Genomic DNA, 8,622 nt, shown 5'->3' with positions numbered 1-8,622 from the left:
TGTTTTGACCATTCAGAATCACAAACATTTCTCAGTATTAACCTGTTGTGAGTGACAAAAAAAATCATACTTTTATTGTCATGAACACATTTGGTTTTCTTTTATTGGCTGATTTGAAAGGTAATCACTTCAAATGATTAGTTATTTCTTTATTTCTTTGTTGGTTTCTTTCTATTCTTACCTATGTGTGATTGTTTTGCAAAAACAAACATATTTTACCCCACATTTGGTAAAAAAAAACTTCAATCAAATGATATTTGAATCTTCAAAACCCAAAATGTTTCCTACAATCCCTATGAGCAGTTCATTTTTTAGTAATTAGTAAGTAAATGAAAAACAAAGTAGTCATACACTAAAACCTAATTTATGTTCTGTATTCAGATAATAAAAATCATAATAATATTAATTTATTTTTTTTGATAATGTGAACTGTCTGCCACTTGAAAATCAAAGATGCCTCTTTTTTATTGCTTCACTGTACTAGATTTAAATACTTAAGCACATACACACAAAAGCAAAACACAAGAGCAGTGTTGGTCATTATGTGCGCTTGACAGCTTAAACATAACTATCATCAAACAGCCAAATGTGTTGCAGTTGTTCCAATTAGTACAAGTAAATGAAAGGGCCTAATAACCGCTGATGAATAATTCAAGTGCAACACTGATGTCACGTTGATTTGTTCATACCAAGAGTAGTGATAAAAAACAGTCTCTTGATTATAAATGACCACTGAATAACTCATTTGTGTCATGACCTCAAGAGTGATGGTAAGAGCTCATCAAATTATGTTCTGCAGGGCATAGCCTTCCAATTATTTTCAACAGGAGAGGCTGAAGTTTATTTACCAACTCATAGAATAGGTATCTGAATATCAAACAAAGAAATCMCTGACTCCATGTTTCCAGGTAGCTGCAGTGTGCTTTGTTAAAATACAAACAGTTGTTTGGAGTGTACTAGTGAGCTCATTCTTTTGTGTGTGTCTTCATGTCATCTTTGCAAAAGTAAGAATGTGTTCGAGGTTGTTTAGCTTGCTTTATGCTCATTGCATTTTCTTATTGAATTTAGCCTGCTGAGTTGGACATCATTCAAAAATGCAGTGTGCTGTGCTGCAGCTGGGAAGGAAGCAATATTGAACCAAGCTAATGTGCATTTCTATTAGCAAACCAACGCACTGTAGAAGTCTTTGACTTGATAACATCATTCTTCTTCCAGTGTTTTACAAAAGCAGCATGCATGCTCTGAGAAGCCAATCCGAGATGACCATTCTTTAGAATTGGTCTCAGCCAGGCAAAACCTGGCAGGACATAATACAATAAAAGTAATAACTTGTTTTGTAACAAATTAATTAGCTATGAAATCTGCCTTTGGCAATTTTAAAAAAAAAATGCTCATTAGGATTTTAAAATTTGTGTAAATATTTGTATGGGCTTATGTCAAATGGTTTTTGGTCCAGATTATCATTTTTACATGGACTTCTGTGAAGCAGCCATCAGTTGACAATAGAAAACAAAACCCTCAGCAAACCGAGTTTGAACAAACATACATAAATTCCAACATATAGATTAGGCCAACGGTTCCCAACCTCTTTGTATATAAAAATCACCAAAAAATTTTGAATAACTGAAACTTTGTATAACTTAGTTACTTTGTAYAACTTAGTTTCAGCCATTGTGTTCTTGGGCAAGACACTTCACCCGCCTTGCCTACTGATGGTGGTCAGAGGGTCCGGTGGCACTGGTGCAGCCCCACCTCTGTCAGTGTGCCTCAGGGTAGCTGTGGCTACAGTGTAGCTTACCACCCTCAGTGTGTGAATAAGTGTGTGAATGGGTGAATGCCTGAAGTGTAGAGCGCCTTGGGGTCTAAGTGGACTTGATAAGGCACTGTATAAGTTCAAGCCATTTACCATTTAGTTCTTCTTTTTGTCCCTTTTTTCMAAATATGTTTAACTAATCACTTTTTTATCATTTTGATAAAGAGTTAAAAGTTGAACCTGTCTTTAAGTTAGGTGGAGAGTAGCGAAGGATTGGGGCACTYAACTAGACCTGGAAATAAGAAAGAGGAGCTTTGAGAAGAACAGGTTGGGAACCACCAGGGCCAGCCCTGGCCTATATAGCTCCCTAGACAAAATTTTGATGGCACCCCTTGTGCAATTTTCTAAACATTACTGCCAATTTCAATAAATTCATATTTGCAATTAAATAGTTTTGTTTTTAGTATAACTTTTGATCCTTATGAACCATGTTGTCTAATAAAAAATGTCAACAATACAATTCATCTGAAACAGAATACCAGACATTTACCTCATACCTGCCAACATCTGCTGACAACAAAGAGGAATACCTGTTCATGTTACCAAGCAGCTGTGGAGTGAAGCAGTTCTAGTGGTCCAGGAGTATACTCTCCCAGAAAACTTTGTAAAATATCGACTAAAATTTCCGCATTTTCCAGGTTTTTGAAGAGTCTTTTACTAAACTCAACTTTATCCTCTGCTCCATTTAGTAACAAAGCAGGCTAAGAAACCCACAGAACAAGTTACTTTCCTAAACCTGAGAAACCAGTGATAATTCTACAAACTAAAACAACTATACTCTGATAACACGTTCTGAAATGATTTCAACCTGGAAAGACTCACAYGAGACAGAATGAAATTTAGGAGGTTTATTGACATGACCAGAACATCGTTATGACATAAATGGCATTAGAGTGTGGCGCTCGGACCCCAGCARAGGATGAGAGTGCTGAGTGAAGCTGTAATTTCATACGAGATGCTTTAAGTTAGGGGTAGGAGATTAAATCCCCCCAGGGCCCGACACTGGTGGTGGAGGTCAAGAAAAAGAACAATCTAAAGAAGAAGAAGCCAGCAGTTTGTGTAGAATCACTTCATCACAGACTCCCATCCTGAGCAAACAGTGGAGAGAAAAAACTCCCTGTTCTCAGGAAGAAACCTCCAGCAGAACCAGGCTCAGGACAGGCGGCCATCTGCCTTGACCAGCTGGATTGAGGGACAGGAAGAGACACGGCCGAATATGAAAGAACAGGTTCAGACACACCCTCTCCAGAAGACGAATGGTGGAGGAGGGATGGTGGCAGGCCGACGGCCAACTGGCACGCAGACTGTGCGATCGAGACAACTGGCTTTTATTCACTGGCAGACAGGAGCTGATTGGACGTAGCAGGGTTCGCGATGATTGGACGCAGCTGAGCTTGAGACAAGTAGGTCGGCAGGAGCAGGGGAGGTTATTAATCTTCCAGAGCTGAATTTACGTTTAAACTCCATTTCAACCTGGAAAGACTCACACGAGACAGAATGAAATTTAGGTTTATTGACATGACCGGACCAACATCGTTATGACATTAATGGCATTAGATTTTGGCGCTCGGACCCCAGCAGAGGACGAGAGCTCTGAGTGAAGCTGAAATCTCATACGAGATGCTTTAAGTTAGGGGTAGGAGATTTAAACCACCAAAAAGAGGCTGAAACCGAGAGGAGGTTAAGGCCACATTAAACTAGCAGGACCTGAAAGGCAGTTTAGGGGATGATGAGAACGACAACACATAATAGGGATGGCCGACAAACTAGGAGTACATAAATAGGTGAGGGGTTTCCTATGTCCCCCAACAAAAGAGAGGCTGAGATTTAAGTCGAAGCCGCATGTCATCAGCTGAGTGCAGAATGAATGACAAGATGAGAGGTGTAGTGGGACTGCCAGCCAATGAATGAAGACTATCTGTTAAAAGTAATGGTGAGAGCTGGTGGATGAAGGCCAGCTGCTAGGATGACTGTGTGTGCTGGTAGATGAAGGCCGGCTGCTAGGATGACAGTGTGTGCCGGTAGATGAAGGTCGGTTGCTATATGACTGTGTGAGGTAGATGAAGGCAGCTACTGAGGATGCAAGACTGAGCTTAAAAATTAAAGACACCAGCTGAAAATGCATGAGTGGTGAAGGGAGGCGTGGGATCAGATGGATAAAGAAAAATGTGAAGCGCTTTAGACAGAAGGAAAATATGAATGAGTTAAGGGTGAGTTTGTCTTACTCTAGGGACGGCCTTGAATGGGCATTGGCCAGAGTGAACGCTGAGGGGAGGAGCTGTGAGGCAGGCAGAGGTAGTAAGTGAAAGAGGAAGTGACCATAGCGGAGCTGGGATTGCCAATTTGCTGCATGTGAGAAGGGAGCGTTGATGTGGAGCGCTGAAGTGAACGCATTAAGGCGATGGGCGTGTTGGAGAGGCGAAGGACGATGCTRGACAGGTGGAGCAAAACAGGTAGCGGAACCGCCGGAGGAGTGCTGGTTTCGGGAGCCAGAGCTGCTGGAGTGGCTGCGGCCGGCAAAGAGCCTTGGATGAAGGCGGAAGAGRGACCAGGAGAGGCCAACGAAAACAGATGAGCAGACACTGGTCTGCCTCTGCGACATTTTGGAAAGCGAGTAAAACCCGACGGTCAGCTGGCACGCAAACTGTGCGATCGAGACAACTGGCTTTTATTCACTGGCAGACAGGAGCTGATTGGACATAGCTGGGTTTGCGATGATTGGACGCAGCTGAGCTTGAGACAAATAGGTCGGCAGGAGCAGGTGAAGTTATTGGTCTTCCAGAGTTTACGTTTAAACTCCATAACGTGTTATTTTTTTCATACCTTATTTGTGGTGCCCCRTAGATGGATGGAGCCCTTAGCATTTGCCTACATTGCCTATGCCATGGGACAACTCTGGGTTGTTGTTTTTTACTTACATTTTAAACATAAGAAACAACTTGAGCTTAAATGAATAATATTAATGCTCATTTTAAATATCTACACTTTTGCACAAAACAGTTTATTTAGTTTTGTCCGTGTTTTCAACAACACTGCATTTCTGTGCAAAATCATGTGTCAAAGCTGATAGTTGAATCCCTCCATCTAATCAACTGGGACTTGTCATTCTTCCAGTCAAAAGAGACATCCAGCAGCATGATTCAAAAGTTTAATGATTTTCTGGCAGATCTGGAACAATGGTGGTTCCATTAGTTCCAAAGTGACGTAAGCAGCAGCCTCAGCACACATAACTTTGTGCAGTAACACAGACAGTGCTTGGTGGAAATTTAATCCTGAAAAGGCAAGAAGCAGGAAACTCACCAATCAACTGTTAAAGGTAAAAAAAAATCAATTTGGAAAAAAAGGAGAACTAGGAGGAACAAAAGTTTTAGAAAAGAAAACACAATGAGAAATGGAGCAAGAGAAGTGAGCTTTAGCAAAACCTTCCAGCATGAAAGACCCTAACCACTATATCTCCTCCCCAAGATAAGACTCCAGAAGCTTATCAGCCAATAAGCAATTTCAATTAAAAGTGTTTTTGCAAGACAAGTGGTTAAATACCTCAGAGGGAACCTGCCGCCACGGGAGAGGTGGCAGGCTGCTGCCACAGCACACAGAAGAAGAGCAGGGAGGAAGAAGAGCAGAGTGCTTCATGAATGGCTAGACTTGGTCCTGGTAGCGGCACGTGATGAGCGTTATTGCATTAGCTCCTCGCCAATCACATAATGAACTCTCTGTCAGACGAGACAAAAGTCCGGCCACACCCCTGCAGCAGCACRGCAAAAAGCTCGAAGAATGTGATCGGTTGGATTAACAATGAGGAAGCCCCTGAAGGGAGGCAGAGAGGCCTTTTGCCAGAGAGAGATAGCAAGATTCAGAAGCTTAGTGTTGTCAAATGTTTTATTCAGCCATGACCATGASTGCTGCCAAACAGATTAGCCTGTTTACCAAAGGTTCTCATTTAAGAGATAAATCTTTAAATGTTGGATTTGGCAGGAGGAGATGAAGAGCATCTTTGTCACACAGGGAAGACGAAGGGGTGGGCTCATCTAACAACAAAAGAATCAAGACAGAAATAAAAAAAACCTCTCATTAAGTTGTGAGTTGTTTGAAATAACGACAACTGTAAGCAGACGATGATCAATATGCTTCAGTATTACTCGCTCCCAAGGTGAGGTGAGGATCGAGCTGAGCTTCACACCAAGCAGGTTAAACCACCGTTGGAGATGGTGTGATGGGATGGGAGGTTGGGGGAGGTGTTAAAGATTTGATGGAGTTCTTTGTTGTAGCTCAGTGGAATTCTTGCCACTCTCCTTCACTTCCCTCCCCATCCTTGTTTTTTTTTTTTTTCTTGTCTTTTACAGCAGGGGTTGATGAGACTCCCCTGGGCGTGTTCAACTACAGAAGACCAAGCTTGCGGGAAAATCATCTTCAAGACACATCAACAGGGCAGTTGTAATTTTAAACTACTGAGGGAACAAGAAGCACAAATATAGTTCAGCTGAAGGAAAAAGAGAACAACTGAAGTAGAAAAATGATGGGCAGAATAAACCTAGCTATAGCACAAAACGTTTGCCCCCCCGACTCTTCCTGTGCTGAATGCACTCAGTTTGGCTGTGAAATTTTTAGTTTTCAGTCAACTTGTAAGGMGAAAAAAAACATGCCAAGCATTCCACACCATTTCCAATTAATGAAGCTGCTCTTGGCAGGAAAGTAGTAAATGACTACCAAGAGGGTTGTTTTATTTCCCAAGATAAAGTATACACAGCTTCTATTTCTCACTCAAGAATTGAAAACTACCAGATCCTATGTGACCCACTTTCTTACTAATGAGAGGTCATCACATGCTGGGTGTAAATATCAGGGGGAAACACTGTCATTTCTGATGTGCAATTCGTTAGCGCTTTATTCACCTTAAGGGACAGACTACACAATCCTAGCAAATGGCAGGTGTATAAGTTAGGGATGAATACGGACAAACTACTGTAGGGCAGCTTTTAATAGAACCAGTGGGACCATAAGCTACTGCTTTGCCCCGACATGAACCCCCTCTCATTAACACAACTATATAATAAGATAATACAAATAATAGATGTAAAAATGACCTCAAGGACAATGATTGACAGGTTGATTGTAACTCTGCAAAGCTTGGACCCAACTGACCATTAGATTTTTTTTTTTTTTTTGGAATATTCAAGACTCATCTGTTATTTCTGCACTGACTCATGAGAGTTTGAGCACAATCTGTCAATTTAAAAAAAACATTATCTGGAAAGCCCTATTCTCCACCTGGCTCTCTTGCTCAAATCAATACCAACTTTGGCTCTCACAGCTGTAGTGWGAGTGACTTTCAAAAATGACCAACATATTTCAAGTAAAAGCAAATAAATATCTTGCTAAAATCATCCACAACAAACACAAAAAAATGATCTAAAAACCCTTGAGGAAAAAAAAGACATTAGGATTGCAACTGTCGATTTGGCCCTCAGAGTRCTAACATTTGAGGTAGAGAAGTTTCAAGTATATTAATATGTGCTAATTTTACAAAAATTAACATATTCAGGCCGATGACCCAGTTGGCATGTTATAGAGCAGTACAGAAGGGTGCAGGGTAAAATATATTTAAACTCAAATGCACTSCAATAATGGGGCTATATAAATCAGTGTGGGAGGGATTCAGTTTTAATTACTCCATCAACTGTTGAGCTACCCCCTGCTTTGCTAACTCATTATCTCATCACTGCTCTATGTTTTAAAAACAGCAAGCTGTAAAGTTTAAAAAAAAGAAAAATAAAGGCATTCTAAAAATCAAGCTCACACTATGAAACCACTCAAACTGGCCTCCCGTCAGAGATACCTCTAAGACAAAGTGTGAACACCCTTCTAAATCATGAAGCAACATACTGAAGTACACAAATGAAAAGTGTTTCATTCTTCCCAGACCATAAGTTAATAAAAAATCCACTCTGTTGGCACCAGACTGTCTGACACAAACTCAAATTGATTCATAATTGAGTTTGTATAGATTTTTATCCAGCTATGCTGGTTACATTAAGGCTTGACTAGTCTCATTTTGCAGTGGAGTGTAGAGCAAATGCAACCTATGCTCCAGGCTCACTGTGCATCTTGCATTGCAATAGCTTTCTCAAATAATAACGGTCTTTGAAGGACATATTTTGCTTTTATTCAACTCATCAAYGTGCAGCCAATGAAGGATGTATTTAGGGTCAACTTTTTTCTATTGAAACAGGTCTCTCATCTGATTATTAGAGTTAACATTTTGCATTTGAATGTTTAATGAGACACAGACTACCATGCAGTTTTAAATCAAATATGTACAAAGCGCTATTGGTTTTTGTTCAATATAATCCAATCCAAGGATGAAGAGGTCTTTAAAGTTTTAACTTTATTTAACTCCTTTTCTGATCAACAAATCCTTAACCTGTATATTGTTTTACTTTAAAAAAAAGAAAGCAAATATGTTTCTCAGATAGTTGCTTCCTTTATTGTGAAATTGTAAAAAAAAAAGTCAAACAATATATTTTCAATTTTTTATTTATTTATTTTTTGTTGTTGTTGTTGTTGTTGCTGTTGTTGTTGTCTTGTTAGAAAACAGTCAAAATTTGATTTTCGAATAATGCAGAAAACCCAAATCAGGTTCTCAGTTACTGTTTATTCCCAGATCTAAAACTCAATTTCAKCCATTTCATAGCTTCGAACTTCGCTTCTGCTTACGCTTTAAACCCATGTGACCTTCCTGGGCCTGATGGATAGTCCTTCATCAGAGCTAAACAAAACAACAAAAAACTGAAGCTCATGTGTTGAATTGT

This window comes from Austrofundulus limnaeus, unplaced genomic scaffold (assembly GCF_001266775.1).
Source record: "Austrofundulus limnaeus strain Quisiro unplaced genomic scaffold, Austrofundulus_limnaeus-1.0 Scaffold8, whole genome shotgun sequence".
In the NCBI taxonomy this organism is placed as follows: Eukaryota; Metazoa; Chordata; class Actinopteri; order Cyprinodontiformes; family Rivulidae; genus Austrofundulus; species Austrofundulus limnaeus.
This window is presented reverse-complemented; position numbering follows the sequence as displayed.